Source organism: Lontra canadensis, unplaced genomic scaffold, assembly GCF_010015895.1.
Source record: "Lontra canadensis isolate GAN:19392208 unplaced genomic scaffold, GSC_riverotter_1.0 scaffold122, whole genome shotgun sequence".
In the NCBI taxonomy this organism is placed as follows: Eukaryota; Metazoa; Chordata; class Mammalia; order Carnivora; family Mustelidae; genus Lontra; species Lontra canadensis.
The window spans coordinates 2247921-2269208 of NW_022631116.1; positions in this window are offsets into that span (position 1 = coordinate 2247921).

Consider the following 21288-nt stretch of genomic DNA (forward strand, 5'->3'; position numbering starts at 1 on the left):
AGTCAACTCCTATGCATCTGTTGTCTCTCCATTTAAACATTGGTTCCTCTGGGTAGCCTTTCCTAGACCGTGGACCAGGTTGGGGGGCCCCATTATATGCTCTCATGACACTTAGTACTTCTCTGATCATAACTCACTATCCATTATTGTTAATATCTGTCTGGCTTCACCTTTAACAATAACAGATGCCTACTAAGCACTCAGCACGGGCCAGACACTGTGCCTAGTGCTTTACGTGCAACTCCCAGAGCAACCTTATTTCACAGACTGGCAAACTGAGCCTGGGCAGGGTTAGGCACCTTGTCCAAAGCCAGAGGGCTGGGATGAGACAAAGCAAGGATTGAATTCCAGGGCCACACGCTTATGCACCAAGCTCTACAAGGGACAACGTTTTGCTTTTTTTTCCTCTTTTCTCCATATCCTCAGGACTCAGCAGCCTGCTTGTGCTCAAGAAGCCTTCCTCTCCCCCCAAGAAGGCTTTGAATGATTGGGTGGCTAATCACAATGCAGAGGACATTACTGTGTTGGGGAAAAACTGAGGAGTGAGTGGATACACTCACATTCTTCGGAGGCATCACCACATCAGGTGACCCTGACAACTGGGCTGAAAACTCCAGTTGCAAATGCAGTTTATAAAAAGTTCTCAGATCATCAGCCATCAGGGAAAGGCAAATAAAAACCACAATGAGGGGTGCTGGGTGGTTCAATGGGTTAAAGCCTCTGCCTTCGGCTCAGGTCATGGTCCCAGAGTCCTGGGATCGAGCCCCACATCGGGCTCTCTGCTCAGCGGGGAGCCTGCTTCCTCCTCTCTCTCTCTGCCTGCCTCTCCGCCTACTTGTGATCTCTCTCTCTGTCAAATAAATAAATAAAATCTTTAAAAAAAAACCCACAATGAGATAGATACCACTTCACACCCACTGGGATGGCTATCACCAAAAAACAGATAATAACAAGTGTTGGTAAGCACGTGGAGAAATTGGAATGCTCACACACTGTTGATGGACCATAAAATGGTGCAGCCACTTTGGAAAACAGCCTCCTTGTGCCACAAAAAATTAAACACATAGGGCACCTGGATGGCTCAGTTAGAAGAGCATGTGACTCTTGATCTCTGGGTCCTGAGTTCGAGGCCCACATTGGGTGTAGAGATTATGAATAAAGAAATAAATAAACTTGTAGTTACCAAACAACCCAGCTATTCCACTCATTTCCAAAAGAATGTAAATATATGTCCACACAAACACTCATACACAAATGTTTACAGCAGTGTTATTCATAATGGCCAAGTGGAAACAACCCAAACATCCATCAACTGGTGAATAGGTAAATAACATGTGGTCTCTGTGTACAGTGGAATATTATTCAGTCATGAAAAGGAATGAAGGAGTTTCACATGCTACAACTTAAAAAATTTGTGGATACACCTTAAAAAAATTAGGCTAAGTAAAAGATGCCAGTCACAAAAAATCTCATATTGCTTGATTTGATTTATGTGAAACGTCTAGAATAGGGAAATCTATGGAGACAGGAAATAGATTAGTTGTTGATGAGGGCAACAGGGCTTGGGGAATATGGGGAGCTGAAATGTACAGAGCTGGGGCTCCTGGGTGGTTCAGTCATTAAGCATCTGCCTTCGGCTCAGGCCATGATCCCAGGATCCTGGGATGGAGCCCCAAGTCGGGATCCCTGCTCAGTGGAAAGCCTGCTTCTCCCTCTCCCACTCCCCCTGCTTGTGTTCCCTCTCTCTCTGTGTCTCTCTCTGTCAAATAAATAAATAAAATCTTTAAAAAATAGAAATAAAATGTACAGGGCTTCTTTTGGAGGAAATGAAAATGTCCTCAACTTGACTGTGATGACAGTGGCACACCCTGTAAATATACCAAAGACCATTGAATTGTACACTTTAAATCGGTGAACCGTACTACCTTAAAAAAAAAAAAAGTCTTCTGAGCAGGAAAGAATGCCTGTGTTTTTAGCAGAAAATGAATCAGGCAGAGAAGCAAGTCTTCCTCAATTCCAAGGTTACTGGACTTCTATTTCAGGAAACTTCCCCAGTCTAGTCTCCATGTAAGGAAAATCTCCTCTAAGTAAGTAAAAAATCTCCTTTACACTTCTGTGTTTCATTTCACACTTAGCTACTTTTTATAAAGGCATGTTTCTTTTATTTGAATTTATTTTCATAATCAATTTTAACAAAAACAATAAAAAGGTCACAAAAATGTGTAACAAAGGTATCTTTTGGAGGAGGGAGTTAAGAATCAAGGATGGGGGACACCTGGCTGGCTCAGTCAGTAAACTCAGGATCCCGAGTTCAAGCCCCAGTTTGGGTATAAAGCTTACGTGTAAAAAAAAAAAAAAAAAAAAAAAGGATCAAGAATGGGAAAGCAACTTCCTTTTCAATGTGTATCCTTTATACTATTTTATTTTTTTCCATTGACTTTTAAAAAAATATGGAATCTCTTGTTGAGTTAATGCTCCAACTCACATATGCAAGATATGGCCAAACTCTGTGCATAATTAATGTAAATTCTAAAGAGAGGTGGGTGAGAGGGGTTCAGAGTCTGGAAGGTGGGAATTGTTCTGGCCTTAGAAGGAAGGAAGGGTAGGACTTGGGGTGAGCCAGGTGAACAAACCAGGAGCCATGCCTAAAGCTTTTGCTTCTCCTTGTGCCAACCCCAAAACTTGGTCCAGAGCCTGGGCTGGGCGATGTTTACTGGCCAGATAAATGCAGCCTCCCTGAGCATCTCTGTATCTGGAACTGACAGAAAAGGCATAGAAGTATGCCCGTTTAGGAACCTGGACAGGCTTCCTGGTACAATGCAGACAGAGACTGGAGTTCAGCAAGCTCATAGTGGCAGAAAAAAATGCTAGGTGAGGTGACCCTGGTCCTCAGCGAGACAAGGACCCTCAGAGGGCCACCAAGACCAAGAGCTCCTCCTGGAGAAGGGGACTAAAGTCCTGCTGGTGTGAGTACAGCCTGCTGGCCTGGGAGAATTCTCCCTCTCATGGAAAGTGAGCTGCCCCTTCCCACACTGCCTCTGAACCCCAGAGGCCACTGCTTGGCCAGACCTCTATGTGGGATCTTTCCCCCCAGAATCCAGAACAGCCACATCCAGGCCACGGGCTAAATCTGGGAGCCCAGTCCCAGGTCCGGTCAGCTCTAGGGAATTCCCCCAACCTTGAGCTGGAGCTGGGCCCTGTTCTCAAAAGGCCCTGCTATTGGCTAATGGATTTTTATTTTACTAAGGAAAAGATCAGGAGAAAGGGATGTCATTTGAGAGACCAGAACTGAGAAAGGGAGGATAAGGGTGTGGAGCCCGAGTCAAGATAAAGATGGGGCAGAGAGAGGAAGCGCGGGTGTTAGAGACAGGACAGAGAAGAGAGACACAGCCTGAGGCAGGACAGGCCAGAACCCGCGACAGAGACTAGGCGAAAGGGCAGACGCAGGCAGGGTCGGTCCGGGCCGAGAACCGAGAACGCATCCGATAGGCTGACTGAGATCAAGGATGACCCGGGCTGCGTGGGAAGCCGAGTCTAGAACTCAGCTTTCGGTCTCGGAGGGGTGGATGCGGGTCAGAACTGTAAGCCTGGAACGCAGAGGGGAGACTCCGCCCCCGCACGGCCCCTCCACCACCCCAGGACTCCTCCCCCACCCGGCCTCAGCCTCGCCCCCGCGACAGTTCGGGGGACGGCCCCAAGTGCAGCCCCGCCCCCTTTCCCTAAGCGAGCACGCGCCCGCGCCCCGGCCACGCCCTCCCTGCGGAGCTCTGGTCCCGCAGTCGGCGCTAAGTCTACCATGACCACGTGGGGGCGCTGCGGAACCTCCCCACCCCCGCCCCCGCCCCCGCCCCCGCCCTTGCTTGCTGGCGGCGCGCGCCTCCAGCCCCACTCCTTTACTCAAGGGACAGAGCTGGACAGTGAGAGGTCAGGACCTGTGCCGTCCACCTCCGTGAGGAAGCGGGCTGGTCCTAAAGGGATGCACCCTAGAGATGGGAACGCGAGTAAGCTTGGAGGGCGCTGCCTCAAAGCTGGAAGGCGGCGCTTGCACCGTGAACCAAGTGCTTTAAGGGTTTTTTTTTTTTTTTCCCTTTCCCAATATTTTTTTTTAAGATTTTTATTTATTTATTTATTTATTTATTTATTTATTTATTTATTTATTTGACAGAGAGAGATCACAAGTAGATAGAGAGGCAGGCAGAGAGAGAGAGAGGGAAACAGGCTCCCTGCTGAGCAGAGAGCCCGATGCTGGACTGGATTCCAGGACCCTGAGATCATGACCTGAGCCGAAGGCAGCAGCTTAACCCACTGAGCCACCCAGGCGCCCCTCCCAAGATTTTATTTTTAAGTAATCTACACCCAGTATGGGGCTGGAACTCACCAGCCCGAGGTCAAGAGTCCCGCATTCCAGACTGAGCCAGCCAGGCGCCCCTGGGGATCTTCTTTCATAATCCTTATCTCTCCACCCTGGAAGACAGATCTGTTGATAGTTCCATTTGAGAGACGGGGAAATAGAGTCAGAGATGAAGTAACTCGCTTGCTCAAGACCCGCACAGTTTGCAAGTGACGGGTGGGATTTGAACCCACACCGTCTGATCGCTCTTTGCCTTCCTTTTTTTTTTTTTTTTTTTTTCTTTTAAAAAGTCATCTTGGAACGCCTGGGTGGCTAACTGGGTTAAGCCTCTGCCTTCGGCTCAGGTCATGATCCTGGCGTTTGGGGATCGAGCCCCACATCAGGCTTCCTGCTCCACTGGAAACTTGCTTCTCCCTCTCCCACTCCCCCTGCTCGTGCTCCCTGTCTCGGTGTTTCTCTCTCTGACAAGTAAATAAATTAAATCTTTTTTTAAAAAATCAGCCTTACTGTGGTATAATTTACACGCATTAAAATTTTAATTTACCTCATAATTTTAAAAAATGTACATCCTTTTTAAGCGGACAGCTTAAAGAATGTTGACAGAAGTGTGTAATCTTATGATAACCACAGGTATCAAGATATTAAGGGCATTTTCATCACTCCAAAATGGGTTCTGGTCCCCCTTTTGTCCTCCCTTCCCCCACCACCATGCTCTGATAAGCACTGATTTGATTTTTTTTTGTTCCTGGAGCTCTGGCATTTCCAGAATGTGAGGTGAATGGAATTGCACCGTACATATCCTGGCTTCCTGTTCCTGCTTCAGTGCCCCTTGGCAGTGACCGGCCCCCTTTCAGAACCCTAGACTTTGAGAGAAGTTGGGGATGGTGCAGGCCTAGAAAAAGCAGAACGGGCTTTTGAAGGTGTGTTAGGGCCTTCTAGCTGTTGTAACAAAATACCACAGACCGGCTGACTTATTAACAACAGGAATTTTTTTTTTTTTTAAAGATTTTATTTATTTATTTGACAGAGAGATCAGAAGCAGGCAGAGAAGCAGGCAGAGAGAGAGGAGGAAGCAGGCTCCCTGCTGAGCAGAGAGCCCGATGCGGGGCTCAATCCCAGGACCCTGAGATCATGACTTGAGCCGAAGGCAGCGGCTTAACCCACTGAGCCACCCAGGCGCCCCAACAACAGGAATTTATTTATCCTAGTTGTGGGATCTGGAAAGTCCAGGTCAAGGCCCTGGCATGGTTGCCTCCTGCTCAGGGACCTTGTCCTGGTTCATATCCAGCACCTTCTCCCTGTGTCCTCACCTGATTGAAGAGGCAGGGGATCGCTCTGGGTCTCTTTTATAAAAAAGGGCACCAATGTCACTCATGAGGACTCCACCCTCGTGATCTAAGCACCTTCTGAAGACCAGGCCTCCTGATCCCATCACATTGGGCATTAGGAATTTTGCGGGGCTGGGGGGGGGGGACACAAACGTTCTGATCATAGCAAAGGGAATAAGAGGTTGACTAAAGAATCAGGGGCAAGAGTTCAGAAGGAGAGGTTATGATTTGAGTGTTAGACCCTCCCTCAGAGCCCTAGAGACCCCAAGGGCTGCCCCATTGCTGCAAAAGCCAATCTCCTTTTTTTTTTTTTTTTTCTTTTAGAATGTGGGGAAGGGCAGAAAGAGAATCCCAACCAGCCTCCATGCCCAGCATAGAGCCCAACGCGGGACTCAAGCTCACAACGCCGAGATCATGACCAAAGCCGAAATCAAAAGTCTGATGCTTAACCTCCTGAGCCATGCAGGTGCCCCTATGAAAGCCTAGGTGAGGAGAAAAGTTGTCCAGATCTGGGTGTCCAGGACACACATTGCCAGATACTAGCACTTGGGGTCCAGAGAGTTAGCGAATGGGTAAACACTCTTCAGAGTTTCCTTTGTTTTCTTTGTATTGTCTCCTTTTGTACCTGTTTTTTTTAAATATTTTATTTATTTATTTGACCGAGATCACAAGTAGGCAGAGAGGCAGGCAGAGAGAGAGGAGGAAGCAGGCTCCCCACCAAGCAGAGAGCCTGATGCGGGGCTTGATCCCTGGGATCATGACCTGACCCAAAGGCAGAGGCTTTTTTTTTTAAAGATTTTATTTATTTATTTGACAGACAGAGATAACAAGTAGGCAGAGAGGCAGGCAGAGAGAGAGAGAGGAGGAAGCAGGCTCCCCGCCGAGCAGAGAGCCCGATATGGGGCTCGATCCCAGGACCCCGGGATCACGACCCGAGCCGAAGGCAGAGGCTTCAACCCACCGAGCCACCCAGGCGCCCCAAAGGCAGAGGCTTTAACCCACTGAGCCACCCAGGCACCCCTGTCCCTGTTTGTTTTTGTAGGTTTCTGCCTTTCACAGTAGAAGCTCTCCTCAAATGTGAGCTACCAGAAAGCCAGATGCATGGCTGGGGGTTCACCGAGCTTCCCCAAAGGGTGAGGTTGTGGTTCCCCAAGTGTCGTATGCCAATGTCCTCTTCATTCCCCCCGGGAGGCAGGCTCTCATCTGTGCATGGGTCCCCAGGACACCAAGGTCTCAGCTTCTCTGCAGAGTTCTGAGTCAGTATCAGTGGTTCATGGTATATTTGCTCGGTCTCCTTTCACCCTCTTTGTCCTTGTGGGCTCGCACCGTTTTGATTTCTTTGTGATCCTTTTATTTTATTTTATTTTTTAAAGAGATTTTATTTATTTATTTGTCAGAGAAAGAGAGAGCACAAGCAGGCAGAGAGGCAGGCAGAGAGAAGAAGGCAAGCGGGCTCCCTAGTGAGCAAGGAGCCCGATGCAGGACTCGATTCCATGACCCTGGGATCATGACCTGAGCTGAAGGCAGCCGCCCAACTGACTGAGCCACCCAGGCGTCCCCTTTGTGACCCTTTTAGAGAGGTTTGTGGAGGAAAGCATGTTAAAACTGGAAGCCCAACCATAGCTGTGACATTTTTTTTTTTTTAAGACGTTCTGGAATCTTCCTCTCGTACCCCCGAAGAGTGAAAAAGCTGAAGTTGACCCAAAGTGCAGACCACCCTTTGGAGGCAGTTCATTATTTAGGGAAGCAGGGAGGTGGGACACTAACAAGAAGGAGATGTGGGGTCAAGGTGGGGGCAGGCTTTGTGTAAAGAAAAAAGAGTTGATCACCTCTCAGAGAAATGAAATAGAACTGCAGGGCAGTGTTTTATGTTTTTGGGTTTCATGATTATGAATTTAAAATGAAACCGGTCAGCTTTGTTGTGTGTGTGGGTTTTTTTACACCCGCAGTTGAGTCCAGGCAGGGAGAAGGTTGTGGGACTCACCCATGCTGGGGTTTGCGCTAGGTGACCAGGAAAGAGGAAGAAGTGTATTTCCCAGGGAGGGATTGTACTGAGGATTCAGACGGTCTCTTCCCTGCCCACACAGAGGTACCATTTCAGATGCAAGGGACGATCAGCAGCTCCCAGGGTCCTGTTATACCCCAAGGTTAGTGCTGTTCCCAACCTCTACTTTAATCCCCAACCCGTCCCAGGTACCACTTGACAGCTGGTGCACAGAACTCCCTAAGCCTGAGAAATGCAGAAAAATCTCAGAGAAGGGAAAAGATAAAAGGTGATTTCCAAAGGCTGGAGTGGAGGTCATTTACCTTGAACTGAAAGAGTTGATCTTGCCAGAGCATTATTATTTTTTGAAGATTTTATTTATTTATTTGTGTGAGAGAGAGAGAGCACAAGCAGGGGAAGGGGCAGAGGCAGAGGGAGAGGCAGGCTCCCCACTGAGCAGAGAGCCCGATGCAGGGCTCGATCCTAGGACCCTGAGATCATGACCTGAGCCGAAGGCAGACACTTAACCAACTGAGCCACCCAGGCACCCCACCTGTCCTCATTCTGCTGTTTATTCAACAGAATATTTGAATACTGTTCTTTAGTCAACGACTATGTGTTCAACTTAGTATTTCTGATTGGTTCTTTTTGATGTTTTTGTTTTCTTGTGTTACAGCTCCAATATTTTCCTTATATCTTTGCGCCGTTTATTGGTCTAAGATTCTTTTTTTTTTTAAAGATTTTATTTATTTATTTATTTGAGAGAGACAGAGAGAATGCACACAAGCACAGGGAAGGGCAGAGGGAGAGGCGGGCTCCCCGATGAGTAGGGAGCCCGATGCAGGACTCAATCCCAGGACCCTGAGATCATGACCTGAGCTGAAGGCAGACGCCTAACGACTGAGCCACCCAGGCATCCCTGGTCTAAGATTCTTATTCTGAAGAGAATACAGTTTCTAGTTTTTCCTCCAGGTGATGATGACTTTCCCCTGTGGGACCTGACTAACTCCAGTCAGATAGCATCAGAGTTGACTTAAATTGTAGGACACCAGGCTGGTGTTTCTGAATTGGGGGGTGCGGGAAGAAAAACCTGCATATTGGGTGACTGAAAGCAACAGGAGTGAAGGACTGAGAGTAGAGGAGGTCCCCACCCCTCCTTCTATAGTCCTTGGGAATACTCTGTATTAGTAGATAATCCCCAGAAGAAGTCACCAGAAAAGTACAGCCAGCCGCTTCTCAGCCCACGAAATAACTTTCAGGACACGTTTCCACACTTTGCTCTCCGGGGAGAAGAAGCACTAGGACTCACCCCTAAAATGTCATTCCCTGCATGGTTAAAGTGGGGGGATGAGGAGGCAACCACCAGAAGTTGGTCAGTCTGCACCTATTTTCTTGGCATCTCCCAAACACTGAGGTCCGGGCGGCCCTGATTTGACTCTCGGCACACCTGGAGCAGAGTTCTGAGTCACAGAAGAGGTGGAGGCAGGGACTGTGGGTCCCAAGGCCATGGTGGGGAAGGAACAAGAGCGGAACTCCACCCTTCCTTGTGGGTTACCCGTCCCGGAACACCTCATCCCTCCCCAGGACCCCAAGAGATTTTTCACACTTTTCCCTCCCTTCTCTGGGGAAGAGCCAACAGCTGAGTGTGACCCAGACCCACACCATATTCGGCATCCCCAGTTACAAGTTTCTGTTTACTTGCCTGTTTCCACTCACTGACTGACAGCAGATTTGTCTGGGGAGCCCTAGCACTTTGCCCATGGTAAGAAAGACCAATTTTCTTTCTTTCTGTCTTTCTTTTTTAAGACTGTATTTATTTATTTGAAAGAGAGAAAGAGGGAGAAGGAAAGGGAGAAGCAGACTCCCTACCAAGCAAGGAGCCCGACGTGGGACTCGAACCCAGGACCCTGAGATCATGACCTGAGCTGAAGGCCGTGGCTTAACCGACTGAGCCACCCAGGGGGTCCCCATTTCTATAAATATAAGGCTTTAGAGTAAGTCTTAGAACAACAGTCTCATTTCCTCAGATGTTTTTGGGCCCAGATTCACACAGAGCTTTGGCCCCACCTTTTCAGAACTCAAGGGATGATAGTTATCTGCTTCTGGGCATACCCAAACCATGCCCCACAGGAAGTTTGTGTCTCTACCTCCTCCTCTTACATTCTGTGGTTTGGGGTCACCCAAGAAAGCCCGGCCAGATGTCCTATTTACTTTGTGGTATGTTTTAGGCACAAGGCCTTAATTTCATTAAAATTTCCTATGTTAAAAAAAAAATTTTTCTATGTTAGAGGCCATGCTTGTCAGAACCAGGATGGAGCTTGGAGTCTCGCTGGGTTGCTTAGGCCTGAAATACAAGTTTGGGAGGACAGAGTTGGAAGCAAAGCGAATGAGTCATTTTCGGCAGCCGCAGTCAGTCTGCAGGCCGGCGGCCACTTAGAGGAAATCACCAGCACATTACCGGAAGCCAGAGCAGCCTCAAGTTCATGTTCTTGCAGTAAAGAGTAGACAGTAGATGTGTCAGCAGCTCCAGGAAAGCCCGGGCCCAGCACACCATGTGCACACTCCGCAGTGTCTCTTATCTCTCTGTCTTCTTATCTCTGGAGGTCTCTGTTTTTCCCAAGCTCCTCTAGTCATGCCCTGGGATGGCTCTGTGCCCCCTCCGTTCTCAAGGTTATGACTGGTGCGGGGACTGGAGCCATGTTGTTCCAGTAAACCTTGCCAAGCTGCTTCCAGGAAAAGCTCAGGGGAGGAGGGAGAGGGGTTAAGTTTACCTAAAAGGCCAGGAGAGAGCTTCTGAATCAAAGCTTTGGCTGCTAAAGAGAACAGGCTGCCTCAGCTTTTAGAGAAAATTATGATCAAGTCTGATGCTGGGAAGAACCACTTTCACAGGCGTGGGAAGGGCTGAGGGGCTGCTTCCCAGGAGGTCAAGGTGAACCAGGGGTTGTTGGAGGCTGCCAGCCAATCTGCAAATTGAGAGGTGGTGACCTTGGTCTGCTAGGTATATGGGGAGACGGTGTTCTCCCGTGGCCGTAAAGACTTCCTCGGATAAGACTGAAAGGCCCTTCTCTTCCCCAGGGATTTGCACATTCTCCTTGCTGAATGCTCCGGTTTCTTCCACTCGGATTCCGGGGTGGGGGCGGGGGAGAGCAAGAAGGTCTGGGCCGCATATAGGAGGAGTCTGAGGGTGGGTCTCTGTGCTCCGCCTGCTGTTCCCAGCACAGCCGCTTGGTCCCAGTGCTCGCCCGCACTCACCGTCTTCCAACAGGAAGTTCACGTCCATCCCTACAGCGCTGAAGGAAGCCTGGCTCTACCAAGCTTGCCTTTTTCAGAATCCTTTGGATGCCACCTGTTGACTTGGAGCCTAGACCCTTGCTCCAGTGCCAGGAGCAGCGAGGGAAGACTGCAGCACTGGGACCACTCAAGGAGCTGGTAAATAACACCTAATAATACAAATACCCATTGGTGTGGATGGAAAATCACGTGAAAAGGTGACATTGTGTCTTTAGGATCCTGGCAAACGGCCTTAAATGCTTCATAATTACGGGGAAACTCCTGAAAGTCTAAAATGCAACCAGTAAACAAAATTGCAATACTTGCAGCAAAGAGTAAATATATTTTTTTCAAGATTTTATTTATTTATTTGAGAGAGAGAATGAGACGGATTGCAGGAGAGGGGGGAGAGTCAGAGATTGAAGCAGACTCCCCGCTGAGCTGGGAGCCCCATGCGGGACTCGATCCTGGACTCCAGGATCATGACCCAAGTTGAAGGCAGTCGCTCAACCAACTGAGCCACCCAGGCCCCCAAGAGTAAATATCCTTAACCTACAATGAGCTCTTACAAACCAATAAGACAGCAGAACAAATTTTTTAAAAATTGAGTCTATGGGGCGCCTGGGTGGCTCAGTGGGATGAGCCTCTGCCTTCAGCTCCGGTCATGATCTCAGGGTCCTGGGATGGAGCCCTGCATCAGGCTCTCTGCTCGGCGGGGAGCCTGCTTCCCCCTCTCTACCTGCCTCTCTGCCTACTTGTGATCTCTCTCTGTCAAATAAATAATAAATTAAAAATCTTAAAAAAAAAATTGAGTCTATGAGGGGCACCTGGTGGCTCAGTCAGTTAGCATCCGACTCTTGATTTCAGCTCAGGTCGCAATATCGGGGTTGTGGGATCAATCCCTGCATCAGGCTCCTCAATCACCTGGAAGTCTGCCAGAGATTCTCTTTCTCCGTCTCCCTTTGACCCTCCCGCACCCCACCTACCCTCTACCAGCTCTCTCTTTCTCTAGAATAAATAAATATATCTTTTTTAAAAATTGAGGATATAAACAGAGGGTTCACAGGAGGAAAAACAAAGGGTGCTAAATCTCACTCATCAAATAAATGTGAATTTTTAAGTATTTATTTACTTGAATAGATAATATCTGCCCATGGTGAAAATGTAGGCAGTTTAAAAGATATTACATAGTGGAAAGGATGTATCCCTTCCCACTTCCCTTCTTGGAACCAACCACCATCAGCAATTTCTTATGTATCCTTCTAGAATTATATTATGTGTATGCAAAATCATTAAAGTATAAATATCCCCTTGTTCAGTTAAGTGGGAACACATTTATTCACTTCTATTATTCACATGTAGTTTGTTTTTAATGCTATTATTAGTTTGTTTTTATTGCTATTATTAACAATACAGCAGGGACCATCTGTGTTCATGTTTCTTTGTCTACATTTGTAATAGTATCAGATCCCTAGAAGTAGAATTGCATATAAAGCGTTATGTGCTTTTAAAATGTTCATAGCTAGGGGCCCTTGGGTGGCTCAGTCAGTTAAGCATGGGACTCTTGATTTCTGGGCTCAGGTCATGATCTCAGGGTGGTGAGACTAAGCCCCACCTTGGGCTCCACCCTCAGCTGGAGACCACTTGAGATCCTTTCTCTCCCTCTGTCTCTGCCCCTCCCCACACGGCTGGAGCTCAATGACTCTCTAAAAAAATTTGTTACGGGGGTGCCTGGGTGGCTCAGTGGGTTAAAGCCTCTGCCTTCGCCTCAGGTCATGATCCCAGGGTCCTGGGATCGAGCCCCGCATCGGGCTCTCTGCTCAGCAGGGAGCCTGCTTCCCTCTCTGTCTCTCTCTGACTGCCTCTCTGCCTACTTGTGATCTCTGTCAAATAAATAAAGAAATAAAATCTTTAAAAAAATAAAAATAAAAAAATTTTAAAAATCTGTTATGAATAGCTACTTTTAGTTGGTGGGAATTCAGGTAATTCAAATCTTTTTGTTTTCTTCTTTTTGCCATTCTAGATTATCTAATTTTTTAATTTTTATTTTCATTTTAAATATTTTATTTATTTATTTGACAGAGATCACAAGTAGACAGAGAGGCAGTCAGAGAGAGACAGAGAGGGAAGCAGGCTCCCTGCTGAGCAGAGAGCCCGATGCGGGGCTCGATCCCAGGACCCTGACATCATGACCTGAGCTGAAGGCAGCAGCTTAACCCACTGAGCCACCCAGGCGCCCTCTAATTTTTTTTAATGATGAATATGTGTTGTGTTGGTCCCTTGATAAGATAACAAATATGACTCAGGCTGTTTCCATTAAAAAAAATAAGAAGTAAAAACTCAAGCCTGAAACATCAGTAAGGACAAGATAGCAAAGTCATGCCATTTTTTTTTAAGATTTTATTTATTTATTTGACAGACAGAGATCACAAGTAGGCAGAGAGGCAGGCAGAGAGAGAGGAAGAAGCAGGCTCCCCACTGAGCAGAGAGCCCGATGTGGGGCTCGATCCCAGGACCCTGAGATCATGACCTGAGCTGAAGGCAGAGGCTTTAACCCACTGAGCCACCCAGGCGCCCCAGTCATGCCATTTTTTAAAAAAGATTTTATGTATTTACTTGAGAGAGAGAACACAAGGAGGAAGGAGGGGCATAGGGATAAGGAGAAGCAGACTCCCTACTGGGCACGGAGCCCCATGTGGGACTCCATCCCAGGACCTCGGGATCATGACATGAGCTGAAGGCAGATGCTTAACCGACTGAGCCACCCAGGCACCCCAAAGTTGTGCTTTTTTGAAACATACTTATTTTAACTTATAAAGAAGCATGCAGCTATCACAGGTGCGACAAGAAACAATTACAATAGTGTTCAGTATGCTTGGCGAGGTATAGTTATTAATATAAAAAGCACATGTCAGGAATGCCTGGGTAGCTCAGTGGGTTAAGCCACTGACTCCTGATTTCGGCTCAGATCATGATCTCAGGATTGTGGGATTGAGCCCCGTGCTGGGCTCTGTGCTCAGTGTGGAGTCTACCATCTTTCTCCCTCTGCTCCTCCCTCTGCTCTCACTCTTGAATAAATACATACATATGTAAATAAAATCTTTAAAAAAAGAAAGCGTATGTTGGGGCGCCTGGGTGGCTCAGAGGTTAAGCCTCGGCCTTCAGCTCAGGTCATGATCTCAGGGTCCTGGAATTGAGTCCCACATGGGGCTCTTTGCTCAGCGGGGAGCCTGCTTCTGCCTCTCTCTCTGCCTGCCTGGGGTCTCTCACTCTCTGTCAAATAAATAAATAAAATCTTAAAAAATAAAAATAAAAAAATAAAGTGTATGTCAAAGTCACTATTGACATTGGAGCTATTAACAGTAGATAATGGCTCCAAAGAGTCTGTCCCTCATTTGTTGATCCTTGGGGGCCAAAATATTATTATGATCTGGAAATCCTGAGTTTGGTAGTTTCCTCTTCCTGAAACACTCCTGTCCCAGAATGGTGAGAAGCATTATATAATCTCCTTTTTAAAAAAATGTGTGTTATATATAGTTATTAAAAGCCTTACATATTCAGTTATTTTTCTCGCCCAGAAGCCATAAAGAAAAAGATTGCCCAATTTGTTTTTTTTTTCTTTTCTTTTTAAAGATTTCTTTATTATTTTAGAGACAGAGAACACAGGGGGGAGGGGCAAAGGAAGAGAATCTGGAGCAGACACACCCCCCACCCCCCCACCCACACTGAGCACGAGGGCTACATCCCATGACCATGAGATCATGATCTGACCCAAAATCAGGAGTGGCTTGCTCAACCAACTGAACCACCCAGGGGTCCCACCAGATTCTTTTTCGAATTCAAAACTTCCTGGGGTACCTGGTGGGCTCGGTCTCAGTGGAACATGGGACTCTTGATCTCAGAGTTGTGAGTTCAAACCCCACATTGTATGTAGAGATATCTTTTTTCCTAAGATTTTTTTTTTTTTTTTTTTTGACAGAGATCACGAGTAAGCAGAGAGGCAGGCAGAGAGAGAGGAAGGGAAGCAGGCTCCCTGCTGAGCAGACAGCCCAATTCGGGGCTTGATCCCAGGACCCTGGGATCATGACCTGAGCCAAAGGCAGAAGGTTTAACCCACTGAGCCACCCAAGCGCCCCTAGAGATATCTTGGGGAAAAAAAAAAAAAAAAAAAAAAAAGGTGAGGGGATGGGATAGATTGGTGAAGGGTTTTAAGCAGGCACTTTCTGTGATGAGCACTGGGTGTTGTATGTAAGTGATGAATCAGTGAATTCTACTCCAGAAACCAATATTGCGCTGTATGTTAACTGAGTAAAATTTAAATTAAAAAAAAAAAAGCTTAAAAAATTCAAAACTTCTGTTTTTATAAGACACCATAAGCAATGGGTAAAATAACAGTCTGAAAGACCCTGTTTACCACAATTATAATAGATTATTACTTTTTAGAATATATAAAGAGGTCCTACACTTTAATAGTAAGCATGGGCAAAGATGTGAATAGGTAATTCACAGTAAAAATAATGTTTAAAAAAAACATATAAAGGTGTCTAGAGAAGTCTTCCCCTTATCTATGGGGAGTACATCCCAAGACCCCCAAGTGGATGTCCGAAATGCAGATAATAATGAACCCTGCATACACTGTGTTTTTTCTTAAATGTATATACCTATGATAAAGTTTAATTTATAAATTAGGCACAGTAAGTGCTTAGCAATAATAATAAAATAGGAAAATTATAACTATATCCTGTAATAAAAATTATGTGAATGAGGGGCGCCTGTGTGGCTCAGTCAGTTAAGTGTCTGCCTTCGACTCGGGTCATGATCCCGGGATCGAGCCCTGTGCTGGGCTCCCCTCTCAGCAAGGAAACTGCTTCTCCCTCTCCCTCTGCCTCCTATTCCCCCTACTTGTGCTCTCTCTCTCTCTCTGTCAAATAAGTAAAATCTTTTAAAAAAAATTATGTGGGGGTGCCTGGGTGGCTCAGTCAGTTAAGCATCTGCCTTCGGCTCAGGTCATGAGTCAGGGTCCTGGGATCGAGCCCCGCATCAGGCTCCCTGGTCAGTTGGGAGCCAGCTTCTCCCTCTGTCTCTGCCTGCTGCTTTCCTTACTTGTGCTCACTTTCTGTCAAATAAATAAATAAAATCTAAAAAAAAAAAAAAGAACTCAAAAAGATTTAAAAAAAATAAAAAATTATGTGAATGTGGTCTCTTCCTCTGGCAGCGTGGTATGGTACTATACCCAGCCTTCTTGTGAGGATGGGAGGAGGTAGAATGCGTGTGTGATGGGATGAAGTGAGGTCAAGAAGTAGGTATTTTGATGGAGAATTAGGCTACTACTTATCTTCCATCTACACATCAGGAGGATCATCTGCTTCCAGACTGAGATTGACCAGAGGTAACGGAAATCAAGGGAAAGCAAAACCCCAGATAAGGGGAGGGGATTACTGTAATCCCACAAATTTAATCAAGGACGTGCAAATTTAAACAATAAAGTGTCGCTTTTGCCCTTCAAGGTATCCAAACTTGGAATGATTCATAATGCATTTTAACAAGGGGATGGAGGACGAGGAAGTCTTAGGTATATTGGTATTGGTATGGTTTTTTATTGTGGTAGAAAAAATAACACAAGGGCCGCCTGGGTGGCTCAGTGGGTTAAGCCTCTGCCTTCAGCTCAGGTCATGATCTCAGGGTCCTGGGATCGAGTCCTGCATCAGGCTCTCTGCTCAACAGGGAGCCTGCTTCCCCCTCTCTCTCTCTGCCGGCCTCTCTGCCTCCTTGTGATCTCTCTCCATCAAATAAATAAATAAAATCTTTTTAAAAAGTAAAGATAATAAAAAATAAATAACATAAAATGTACCGTTTTAATCCTTTTTAAGTGATATGTGTCAGTGACATCACGTACATTCACACTGTTGTATGACCGCCACTACGCTCATCTGCAGAACTTTTTCCTCTCCCCAAACTGAAATTTCCTACGCACTAAAAACTAATTCTTCTTTCCCTCCCCCCAAGCCCCTGGCAACCACCATTCCACTCTGCATCTATGAATTTGATGACTCTAGGTACTTCGGGTATTTGGGGAATCACACAATAGTTGCCCTTTTGTGAACAACTCATTTCCCCTAGCATAACGTCTCCAACTTTTATCCACGCTGTACCATGTGTCAGAATCTCCTCCCTTTTTAGGGCTGAATAATATTCTGTTACATGTGGCACAATCTTTCTGAAGGGCAATTTTGTAGTAATCATGGGTTTTAAAATGCCATTATTCTTTGATACAATCCCATTTTCACCACTACCACTAGGTATAGCCTGAAGAAATATTTGCACATGTGCCATAAAAGGCATTAAAAGGCACTGCAGCATTGTTTTAATAGTGAAAAATTAGGGGCACCTGGGTGGCTCAGCTGGTTAAGCGTCTGCCTTCAGCTCGGGTCATGATCCTAGGGTCCTGGCATCGAGCCCCGCATCGGGCTCCTTGCTCAGTGGGGAGTCTGCTTCTTCCTGTCCCTCTGCTGCTTTCTCGCTCTTTCTCTATCTCAAATAAACAAATAAACACCTTAAACAAAATTAATACTGGAACCCATCACCATCAGCAGTGGTTAGGGAGGCAGGGGAGAGGTCACGAGGGAAACGGGAAATAGAAAAACACTGTGTTAAACATCAAACCAGTTCTTCAGAGCTAAACTTCCTGGAACCTTTAACATGCTAGTGCACATTGTAAGTGTCTAGGAGGGAGACAATGACCTCCGGAGCTCTTGTGACCACAGCATCTTTTTCACAGTGGTTTGGAGGACAAAGTTTGGGAAACACTGAAACCAGAATTTTCTGAAGGTAAAAATATTCCTTAAGAGGAGTCCTGATAGGTGTTGGATGAACAGAGGAGTAGATACTAGAATAAATTATGCAGGTTGGGTGAGACCTACTGGCTAGAGAGTGCACTTTCCCATTCAACTTCTGAGGATGCCCCCCACCCCCGAAAACAGGAGGATAAGGATAGTGATGGGGTCAAGAAAGTGTGAAAAAAGAAGCAAACTCCACACTTATTTTTCTGTTAATATTGTTGCACTAAGTGCAAGATCCTTTCCCAAAAGTCCCCATTGGTCTAAAGCTTCCATTCAGAGTGGGCTGGGCCTGATTAAAGGGGAGTCATGGCTTGTCCCTACAGCTTCTTTGAGGAATGAGCAGAGTAGAATGAAAATGAAATGTGTTGAGGTTCAGTTAGTCCCATGAGATGTAGTTTCTAAAGGTCCTGGTGGATCCACAGAGAATGAAAGAGACTTGTGCGAGAAATTTACTCTATCCCCTTCGGGAGCACAGTTTGACTTCAGAATAACATCGCTGGTTCTTCAACAGGGGCTGTGTGTGAACAATGCTGTTGTGTTTGTAAACGACTTCAGTCTTCCCAGAAGCTGACAGGTGGCAGAGTTAAAAATACCTAGGAAGGAATTAAAATACATACCCCTTTACACTCCTGAAGCAGCCAATGTTAAACAGGGGTGCACCTTTTTGCATGCTTATGCCCGCATACATGTTATTCTCCAGAGCATTTTTCACTTACTTGAATGTTTTTCCATGTCAGTCCCTATCTCCTGCATTCTTTACTGCATTATTATAATGTAACCACTCTCCTTTCATGGGCAATTAGGTCATTTTCAATTTTGTTATTGCATTAAATAGCATTATAAGCACTAGGCAAGGTTTTGCATTGTTTGAAGCACTTTGACATGTAATCCTCCTAACTATTCTGAGATAGGTGTAATTAATAGTATTTTGTTAAAGATTTTTAAAAATTATTTATTTGACAGAGATCACAAGTAGGCGGAGAAGCAGGCAGAGAGAGAGAGAAGGAAGCAGGCTCCCCACTGAGCAGAGAGCCTGATGTGGGGCTTGATCCCAGGACCCTGGGATCATGACCTGAGCTGAAGGCAGAGGCTTTAACCCACTGAGCCACCCAGGCGCCCCATTTTTTTAAATCTTTTAAGTAATCTCTACCCCCAACATGAGGCTCGACCTCCCAACTCCCAAGATCAAGAGTTGCATGCTCTACTGACTGAACGAGCCAGGGGTCCCTCTTTTAGCACATCTTTGCACACAGGTATGAGCACTGTTTCAGAAGAAATGTATTAAAAGAAACCCTGCTTTTAATGGATTCGAAGTAGAGGACAAACATTTTCTTAAGGGGCCGGTGTGGTACTTTCACCACAGGCCGTGGCAGAACACAGGTCTCTCTCTTCCCACCGGCTCTTTGGCATCTAGACTAACAGTGCAATTGAGAACTGTATCTCTCGCAGCTAGATGAGGAACTAACTCTAGGAGGACAAAGAACATTAAGTTGACTAGGTGATAAAAATGAGTTATCTTGGATTCAGATACATGAACACATCTTTATCACCCCTCCCATCCCTTTCTAGAACATCCCCAAAGCAAAACCCCACTCCCAGTCACATCCCCGCCCCCCAGCATTGCCAGTGCCTTACCAGTGGTCAAGAGAAACGAACAGGAACCACACACTACAACTGGCCTCAATTTTGTTCTATGTAGAGCAAGGTTTGAGGCCACAAGTGATAAACTCATTTCCCAAACTCAATTGAGAGCACAGGTTGTTGAAGACCAACACACAGAGAGCATTTCTCTCGGTCACATTTGAAGTGGTGTGCAGAGAGGATTTGCTAAACAATGGATTCATAGGGAACCCCTACAGAAGAGACCCTGAGAAAATTAAACTGTGTAAGCTGTATCTTTTATTCTCGAGATCCACAAGACTGTGCAGAGCAGCCAACTGTCAAGACACTGAAGATTTGGGAGAAATAACACCACTGTTCAAGTCCTAATGCCCAAACCACGACTAGGTTTTTATTCAGTGAAATACTTTTATTCTCCAGGTTTTCTATCAAGGGTTTTATTAAGTGTAAAGGAAAGCCTGGGAAAGAATCAAGACTTATCTTTGAAACCCAGCTTCACTAGAAAAAGGCCTGTTCTTACTTTGCCGAATATTCAGCAAAACACCACCTTAAAAACACTAGTTTGAGGGGCGCCTGGGTGGCTCAGTGGGTAAAAGCCTCTGCCTTCAGCTCAGGTCATGATCTCAGGGTCCTGGGATGGAGCCCCACATTGGGCTCTCTGCTCGGCAGGGAGTCTGCTTCCTGTCTCTCTCTGCCTGCATCTCTGCCTACTTGTTATCTGTCAAATAAATAAAATCTTAAAAAAACAAAACAAAACAATAGTTTGAGGATATATGCCTAAAACATTGTCAATTTTGAGGTATCTAACAGGACTGGCAAAGACTATCTTGGCAGGACACTTGGATTTGAGTTCTTGGCTTGAACTAAGAAATAGGCATTGAGCAAGTCAACCATAAAATGTTGGCACTGGAGAGGATGTCACCTTCCAATATCGAAATCCTTCCCATCTGAAAGTGAATGTTGTTTCCTTAAATCTAAAATGAATTTTCCACCACCACCTCCAAAGGTTTAACGTAGCTGTTTTGCCCTTTTTAGCTCAAGCATTACCATTCTAGGGTGTTGAAATACTTACTGAAAACAGCCCACTAGTTTTTCCACAGTCCAGTTTAGAACGAAAACCTTGGTTCAGTACACCAACTTAGTATTTCATACTCAAACTTAAGTAAATTTCTAGGACAGAAATTAAGAAACTACAGCTAAAACAGAGTTCCCAAAATTATGCAGCAAGCCAGCCACTGTTGGGTATACCTACAGACTGAGGCCTGTTTCTTGGCATAATGTACAGCTTTGTCCTCACACACCTCTGGGTGATTTAAGAGGTTCTTACTCCCGTGGCTGCCTGGGTGGTTCAGTCAGGTGAGTCTTTGGCTTGGGTCATGATGTCAGAGCGCTGGGATTGGGTCCCATGACAGGACTCCTCAGCAGGAAGCCTACTTCTCATTCTGCTTCTCTCCCTGCTCTGCTGTTCTATCTTTAAGTTCTTGTTCTTACTCCTAACAGCACACTTGAAATCACATTTTTGCCCCAGAAGTTATTTTCCTACTAGTGTCAATTTGGGAAAACCCAATAGGTCTTCCAACTTCTCCCCACTACATTGCACTCCCTTCAACTCCCAATTTTGTCCCAAGCTGAAAACCACTTTTGCTCTTTACTGAAGTTCCACAACAGGGCATTGTGAATGCAGAGAGAACTTAAGCTATCGTTAACAATAAAGGGTACCCTCCCATCCAGATAAGGTTCTTACTCCATTTTATTGGAAACATGTTTATGGATGTGTAAGAACTGCTTGCATCTGGCTAACTCTATGGTGAAGATTTTTGTCAAGTCTCAGCTCATTTGCTGTTACTTTACTGATTCTCCTTAAAAAAAATGTGAAGTTACCATTAAGGACCAGAG